The sequence below is a fragment of the Pieris rapae genome, chromosome 4 (genome assembly GCF_905147795.1).
Source record: "Pieris rapae chromosome 4, ilPieRapa1.1, whole genome shotgun sequence".
NCBI lineage: Eukaryota > Metazoa > Arthropoda > Insecta > Lepidoptera > Pieridae > Pieris > Pieris rapae.
Genome location: NC_059512.1, coordinates 9589455 through 9598867, shown reverse-complemented (window position 1 = coordinate 9598867; position 9413 = coordinate 9589455).

The following is a 9413-nucleotide window of genomic DNA, read 5'->3' as shown; positions in this document are numbered from 1 at the left end:
TTGTGTATATACCGCCCTAAAGAGTTTGCAAAGTAGGTAAATTTATAAATTAGTCCATATAGGGTGTAATTTATAATGCAAGGAAATTATACAACTCTGAGTGTTTGTATCAGCAGAACTACTTACGGGAAATATTACGTAACTCAGTATGATGAACAACCGGATGTAGGTAATAACAGGTGGTTAATGACGCTTCACCGCTATAAACTGTCTTGAATTATAAACGCACAAAACAACTTGTTGTCATAGCATTGATTGTACGGCTTTCATACTTCTTGAGTGTAATTATACAAACGTATACCCAAAAAGTCGACAGTGTGTGTCAGGCAGGAGAAGAATATATATAATATCTCATCGACAAAGTGGGCTAACCACATCGCCAAGCGTTTTAGCTCCTAGCAGTTTTGGCCTAGTGGCTTCAGCGTGCGTCTCTCATACCTAACTAAGATCGTAGGTTCAATCCCGAGCTGTGCACCATTGGACTTTCTTTCTATGTGCGAATTTAACATTTGCTCGAACAGTGAAGTAAAACATCGTGAGGAAACTGACATGTCTTAGAGCCAAAAAGGTCGACGACGTGTGTCAGGCACTGGAGGCTGATCACCTACTTGCCAATTAGATTTAAAAATGATTATGAAACAGATTGAGAAACTGAGGCCAAGACCTACAGAGGTTGTAGTGCTACTGATTTATTTATTAATATACTATAGTACAACAAAAAGCAGTATTATATAATTTACATTCACTTTGGGCTTAATATAAAACAAACACGCCTGAACGCGAAACATGAAAACGTCAACAATTATATCCCGAGGTGGTATGAAATAATCCGATTAAAGAAAATATAGGGTTTCGGTGAAATAAAGATAAATTTAAATAAAGTTAAATAATAAATGTTTGGAAATAAATATGATTACGGTACATTATTAAAAGTATCCCAATCATTAGTTAAAAAAACATATTATTACAATATTGAATATATAATAATGTAATTAATGAATGTATACACCAGACACACTTTCTCATTTGGCAAGTCACGATTAAACTTATTTTTTTTATAGGACAAACGGGCAAGAGGCTCATCTGAATTTAAATGATACCGCCGCCCATGGCCATAATGCCAGAGAGCTCGCGAGTGCGTTGCCAGACCCTTTAAGAATTGGCACGATCTTTTCTTGAAGTACCCTAAGTTGAATTGGTTGTGGGCAGTGGCAGTGGGCAGCTAGTTCCACTGGATGGTGCACTGGATTCTGCTTGGACATCCGATGATGAAACTAGACTTTGATTGAAAAAATGTATAAACCTATTTTAAATTCAGTGAACATTTTCAATTACAAACTTTCGAGAATAACCCGTTAACTAAAACAGTAAAAGTTTTGTATCGATTATAATCCGAACTGCAAAACGATGCAACAACTTCGTAGTAATTAATTTGAAGCCTTTTTAATTTTGGTGTACAATAAAATTATTTGTATAAAAATTATTAAAAAGTAAATAATTGAAAAATAAAATAAAATGTCACATATGTTTTTTATTTATATTTTTATTAAATTATGTCATTTTATATGAATGACAAATATACAAACTGAAATTGAAAAGAGTAGTAGAATAGTGCTTACTTTTGTTTGAATAAATTAATTCATTTCGTTTGCTTATTTACGTTAGCATCGTTATGACGGATTAATTTATTCATCTTTAAAAATTAATACTTCATAATTTCGCTTTTGTTTTTTAACGAATACCTCAAATTTAAATGTTTAACGTTTTATTCTTCTTTATTACAAAGTATACCAAGTGTTTATGTTTGTCTATCAAAACTTATCAAAACTCCATATTACTTAAATTGAACTTTTGTTAGAAATCATAAATTAAGTATTTTAAATGTATTTTATCGTGACCAAGGGATAGGGATTTATTTTTATGTATATGTAGATTTGAAGATGCTAGACTATCACATTTTCCACGTTCATTCTGTGTTCGTATCATAAACTGGGGAAATGCAGCTTTTGTGAGAACTACTTTTGTTTTGTTCTGTAGATCGTACTTGAAAGCCTCATACACCGGAAAATCCAGCAGCGTATGTGATATTGGATCTGTGTTATCGTCATGTTGGCCTGGTACAAAAGATAAATTCAAAATTCAAAAATCATTTATTCATGTTGGTAACATAATGTACACTTATGAAAGTCATAAAAAGAAATTTAATGTATTTAAAAGCTTCTAATTATACATTTACTGCCAGTTCTCAAATCAAGGGCGTAGAACGAAAGGGAAGAACTGGCAATAAACTCTCGGCCATTCTTTTTAATCGCCAAGTTTTTTCTTTTAAATAACGTTTGTAAGGAGCTGCAACCATTACACCACGTTCCATATGACATCTTGAGTAATAAGGAATAATAAAATAAATTAAAAACAAAGATGCATGGAAGCAAAGATGCAGGCATGGTGAAATAAAAGCACGCACTTACATACTCGAGAGAACAACACGGAAATAGGTAGTAGAAACAATTAATACCACGGCATACACGAATTCAAGTACGACCAGTCACCACAAGTAGCACCCGTTCACGAGCATGACGCATGGCCAGCCATCGGCCCCCTCGCCATATAAATCTGTGTAGGTACTGCGCAAAAGAGCCGTATCCTGTCATCATTTTGATTATTCGTTCAGGTTTTCTAAACAAAATGATTATACTACTGGATTACATAAGGGTGTCTAAAAACCTCTATCTAACACCAACCATATTGATTGCCAAAGTAATAGTCTGTAGCCTCAAATATCCAATTTGTTGGAGCGTAAAGCGGACTCAATAGACAGGCTCGGTCTGATAAATAAAAATAAAAGGCCACACCACTGGCGTCCGTATTTTCCGCTCTATTGGAAATTAATTAGATTTTTATATTAGTTTGATTAACATTATGTTTTTCTTGAACTTTGTTTCAAGTCTTATTAGTCTATATAGCCAATTTAATGTATTTTATGCGTCACAGTTTTATTAATTAAAAAATACTTTAGATACAGTTGTTATGGGTTTTTAACGATAAATAAAACAAATTGGCACATATAAAGACATTGACATAAACGAAACCTCAAGCTAACAAAATATAATAAATGATTAACACAAATTAAACTAATCTTATAATTAAATAACCCAAAAAAATAAAATGTGGGTGCCAGGAGGATTTGTGGCTTATCGAACCAAACCTATTGTATGTGGCTATGTTTACCACAAAAACATATAGTTAATTAATTATTCAATAAATGAATATCAAATTTGAGGGCATTTCCCAAAGCTAAAAAACAAAAAAAATTCATATAGTTTCATAACAAAATAAAAGTAAGCCATAAAGTAATAATTAAAGAAACAATCCCCTCAACACAGTTATAACCGAAGATCTAGAATTATCTATCACACAAGATATTAATATTTGATATGTCTCAAATACGTCCAATCAACGGCAATCACCGACCGTGTCTGTCCTTTTGTCCCTACCCTCCTCCTATCACACATTAAATCCCGGTGTACCGCATAGGACCGTTCAAGTATTTACCCCTCCACCTCCTCTTGTCAGCAAAAGTAAGCAATGCTATCAAAAAAGTAATAGTACATAAACGTATTATTTTTTTAGGAATCCTCGAAAATGCAATTCATTTTCAAGCATAGACTATGTATGGACAATATGTGTAATAATTACGGTTGACGTAATCAACAAAAAGGAAAATCAAAGACTACTCGCTAACAAAAAGGAAAATCAAAGACTACTCGCTAACAAAAAAGAAATACAACAAAAAAATCTTACACACATGTTTAATTCACCCATAAACATATTCACAGATTCACAACCACTTATGCTACATGTTTATTTTGTTTATTACTTTAGTTTAGTCATTGAATTTAGTCATGTTTTTTATATTGTGACAGATGTATTTAGTTGCACACTGGCTGAATTCACAAGAATTATTAAGAGGCATTATTAATAATTAGTTATAAATTTTAGGTTTTAAGTTTTTACTTGTTATGTTTGTGTTGTGTTTTCAGCTTAAAATGTCGAATCAATTCATTTGTTAACGTATTTGTAAAAAAAACTTCGCGAAACTTCCAATAAATTCGAGGCAGGTTGAGCCCGATGCAGGCCTTAAAAGTTCTAAAATTGGTTTGAACAACTGAAATCCCATACCTGGCCGGATTCAGCCGACTTTAGATTAGTTACAGAATAAAATTTTCAAACGGCGGCACTCAATTTTGTATTGCGTTTAAAGAAAATTGTTTTTGAAAATCATAGGTAGGAAAGTAAATCAATTAAACACCGGTGTTAAATATCTTTAATGAGTACTGAAAGTAGTGTCTTGTTACTTAGGCGTGGATCTCTCAACTCTAAGGTCATGCATTCAAACACGGCGATGATGAGGTGAAAGACAAAATCAGCAACTGTTTGCGTAGACATATTTCTTGGTATTCTCCGACCGGTATTTTTCTTGTATTTATTCATATCTGCACTTTTTCCCCAAGGGGTAGACAGAGACCACGGATCTCCACTTGTTACGTTTCTGACATTCACCATGCATTCTATTTTATTTGATTATTATTAGACTACAAAAATCTTCTTCTATATAGTACTAGTATAGTAGTGTTATTTATATTTAAGAGTATGAGTAATGATTGATTAAAGTAATCAATATAATTTATAATATTATAAGGTTAAAAAAATACTAGTTGAATGTAATACGTTTTACTTACGTACATTGTATCACACTCAGTTTTTAACTGGAAATCAATATCTTAAAAAAACTATCTGTCAGTCTGAACATAAATAAATAAGACACGATTAGCTGCTTATTGTATTATATATGTCAAAAATAACAAAATACTCAAAACCTACAAAATACCAACCTCTAAATTATTGTACGGCATTTTATTGTTTCTCGTTCAATACTACAATTTAGTGTCAATATTCAAGTACTGTGGGAGTGTATCATAAATTTCAATATTTTATTAAGATACCCGTTTCTTTTTATTATATCAGACTTTCTTTTTATTGAGTATCCAGTAAAAGGATGCTTGTATGTGAAGATTAATAAACGATACTTCGTCCTTTAAAGTAAGTATAGCTATTTAAATTCATAAAAACAGGAATAGATATAATAAATTACTGACCTTTATCTTTATCCTAACATTGTACGATCTGGGGTATTGTGTTGGAGATTAAATTTACCAGATATTTTAAACAGCGGTGGCGAATTAATAACTTGACTAAATGTTTGAAAAAATTACTGTTCGAGCCAAGGCTGTATGTATTATTTAAAAACTTTGATAAATTAACGCTTACAAAAAAGGGATTAAAATATTTTAGGAGCTTCTTCGTTTAACTAGTAATTATCATAATAGGCTAGTAATAAATTTGTTAAGTATATTATGAAAGTGGATCGAGATTAATGACTATTAATAGCCGAGTAATTACTTTACATCAACACTCATCAATCTAAGTGCGATGCCATAAAACGTACAAAAGGTATCTTGGTACAGCCCTGGGTATACTGGTTACTAATAATAAATACCAAAGATTAATAATTATTTAAGACGATTAATATAAATAATTCAAATCATTAATAATTGGGGAGTAAGAGTAAGAAATAACAGAAATAATAGAAATAACATCAATCAATTTCCAACCAAACCTGCACGAGCGGTCCTGCGGTGAAAATCGTGGTGCTGCCTGCTAGATAATGATGTCTTTTGCGACTGACAGCACGGTATTAACCTGTGCAACCTCTACCAAACGATTTGTTGGAGGATTTAGCGAGAGAGGAAACCATCCCTAAAATATCAGTGTCAGAAGGCTCTGCCAATGCTCAATATTTATCCCAAGTAGTCAGTAAGCATGAAAAGTCTAAAACCATGGTCTCAACATCCTTTGATGGGACGGGGTTTTCCAGGTGTAATGTGGAAGAGTTCCAGCATATGCCATAAGACAAGGCGCTAAAGAGAGTAGAGAGGCACGAAGAGAAGATCTTAGTCAGTTACATTAAGTAAACTTTTTCAATTACATATTCTGCAATAATGTACCTAATGTAAAAATACTTTATGAGTATTATCTTTGAAAGAAACTCAGAACAAAAAGCGAATAAATTAGAATAATTCACAACATTATTGGCAAATTGCCCTAAGTGTAACCAAATATGTATGTTAATAATTTCGTACGTACTATGAATAGCGGGTTTCGTTGGAACAAAATATATTAGTTCTTCAGTCATCAATATAAGTAGTCTATCTATGATTAAATGATTCATATGATTCTGATATCTCTATGTATATTAAATTCTCGTGTGAACGAACATTGTCACACCAGGAGGTTCGGAGGAGTACCTCCAAAACAGCTCGACCTAAAAAAATTTTTTTAGAAAACATTTTTTTGGATACAGCATAAATATTACATACAATTCGTAATTTAACATTTACCCTCTACAAAAACCCCTTTTTATTTATTTCTTACTTAATAACTTATAAATTGAACTCTGAGGTTTACATAGTGAAAAATCACAGAAAAACCTTCTGGGCTAGCATAGCAAAACTCGTATGTAATTACTGTGTTCAGAAATTCTTTAAGTCGTGTAAATTTTTTAGGTTTGCTAGGAACGGAATAATAAATAACGTTATCTGTATCCGGTTTTACAATCACAGCCACGTTTAAGTGCCCTACGAATATGCTACGAATATGCTACGTATTTGCTACGAGTGCTATACGCTGCTACGATATTTGTCGTTTTAAAATTTTATTTAATTTACTAGCTAATGCTTTTGATTTAAATCTACGAATGAAATAAAGATATACTTAAATAATTTTAAAGAAAACTTAATCTTTTCTCATATAAATATATTTTTTTATGCTTAAGATTTTGAAGTAAAGACAAATTACAGATTTTCATTTAATATAGAGTAACTAACTTATACTAAGTATAAGTTATTACTTATATATTAGTGTAATAGTATGTAATTTGTATAAAATTACATAACTTAAAAAGCTGTTTTGCGTATTTCATACCACAATTAATTAAAATATTGAAAATAACACAATATTACAGTAAACGTCAAAAAATACGGACGTTTTCAGATCAGAAAACAAAAAAACAATATCAATTCCACGTTGAACATGCAAATACCATTACTTTACTCAGCTCAAATATCAAAAGGAATTGCTTTTTGTAAATACTTTTTGCAAATAAATCTCAAAAGCATTCTGTATATATCACTAGTCACTGGGGCGCTATATCGCTGAATGCAATATAACAATACTATTTTTATTTGAACGCTGTTTTTCTCTCATTTATTTTCCACTAAATAAATTTACTAGAAACGAAACAGATCCAAGTTTGGGTATCGGTAACGCATTAAATAATAGATTGCCAATACTGTTTGATATTTTATAATATGTAAAGAGATACTAATAATAATTACATTTAAATACATTTATAACTCTAGCATCTCATTCAGATATCTATGGCTCTATTCTGGCCTGAGCCAAATCTCACCATTTCTGTCTGTACTGTGCTTCTTACTGTCATGGACCACCTTCTGCTTCCTTCTATAATATTCCTCTTTTGTGTTTGTTGTACTAGTTTAATACTTTGTTACTGTAATGTGCCCCGCCTTTTTACACTTACGTTTATTTATATTCATTGTGACAATTGCTATTGTATTATGATTCTTTATTTTATGTATTGTTCTCTTAATTAAATATTGAAGTTTTTATTTATAGTGGTAGTAACTAAATAAATAACTATATCTCTTATGCCGGTTTTTACACCAATGGCCTCAATTCAAAAAAAAAAATATTTTCCTATTGTTGTGTAATTTTTATGATTACGTATGAACAGTTTTCTTCTCTACAGTTTTTCGTAATTATATGACTGTCATATTGATGTGAAAAAGTAAATTGTGATACATCTTAAAATTGCGAACACGTTCAATTTTCCTAGTGGTAATAAATTGTAAAACACACAGTTGGGAGATTCTATTACACCTGACATGCTATTTGTCATGTTTTGTTGCTAAGAAACATTTCCTAGTTTAAGTGAAAAATAAAATATAAGTTGAGTATTTTTTTTATAGAACAAGGGGAAAACGGGCCCACCTTATGTTACGTGATACCGCCGCCCATGGACACTCTCAATGCCAGAGGGCTCGCGAGTGCGTTACCGGCCTTTTAAGTATTGGTACGCTCTAGTCTTGAAGTACTATAAACTATAGATTTAAAACTTGTCATGTATAGCAGTTTCTTGACTTTGCACACGGCAACTTTACCAATATTCTTCGTGATCGAACTAAAAGCATCTTTTTAAGCATTCACAACGACCGTTCTCTATTCCACTGCAGGTTAAAGAAAAAATTCTAAGTTTCTAAGTTGAGAATTTTTAAATTATTCTGTCTGAACTTATAATATAAGATTTGTTTGCTTTTTTTATAGAACAGGAGGCAAACGGGCAGGAGGCTCACCTGATGTTAACTGATACCGCCGCCCATGGACACTCTCAATGCCAGAGGGCTCGCGAGTCCGTTAAGTCGAATTGACAAAAAAAAAATTAAGTGTACCTACCGATTACCTTATCGTGAAAAATGTCATACTCGTGAACGGGTGCTACTTGTGGTGACAGGTTGAACTTGAATTCGCGTATGCAGTATTAGTTATTTCGATTATGTAATTGCGTGTTGTTCCCACGAGAATGTAAGTGTGTAAATCTTTGTGTTTATATTTTGTGTCACGTGGAACACGGCGCAATGGTTGCAGCTCCTTACATACATTGTGTAAAACAAATACTTGGCGATTAAAGAGAGTAGCGGAGAGTTTATTGCCAGTTCTTATCGTCCGTTCTACGCCCTTGATTTGAGAACTGGCAGAAAGTGTAATAGTATTAGAAGCATTTAGAATTTTATATGTTTTTTTTTATTGACGTTTATAAGTGTACGAATTAATGATTTTGAATTTTTTACTAATTTTAGTCGAATTATGTTTCAACACATATTGGATTTCTTCATCATTTAAAAGCGTCAGTCAATGTTTAGACCTAAAATACCTGTTGGCAGATGTGTTATAAATAAATCAATCAATCAGCTTTTACTGGTAATATTAAAGCTCTCAATATGTTCGTGGTTCACCATAGGCCAGATAAACTGGTGGATCAGAAAGATTACACCTAACTTACATAATTGTACACTAGGCTTAATTGACAAAACTCATGGCCCATTTGTCCTATTCACAAATGAAAATGTATTAGTATTATTAATAATAATTAATTACTAGTATAATTAATTATTATTAATAATACTAATACATAATTAATTAAAAAATAATAGAAGTCGGTGTCTCCATGTCCACAAGTTAACATGGCGTGGCAAGATTTTATTCCAGGATAAATA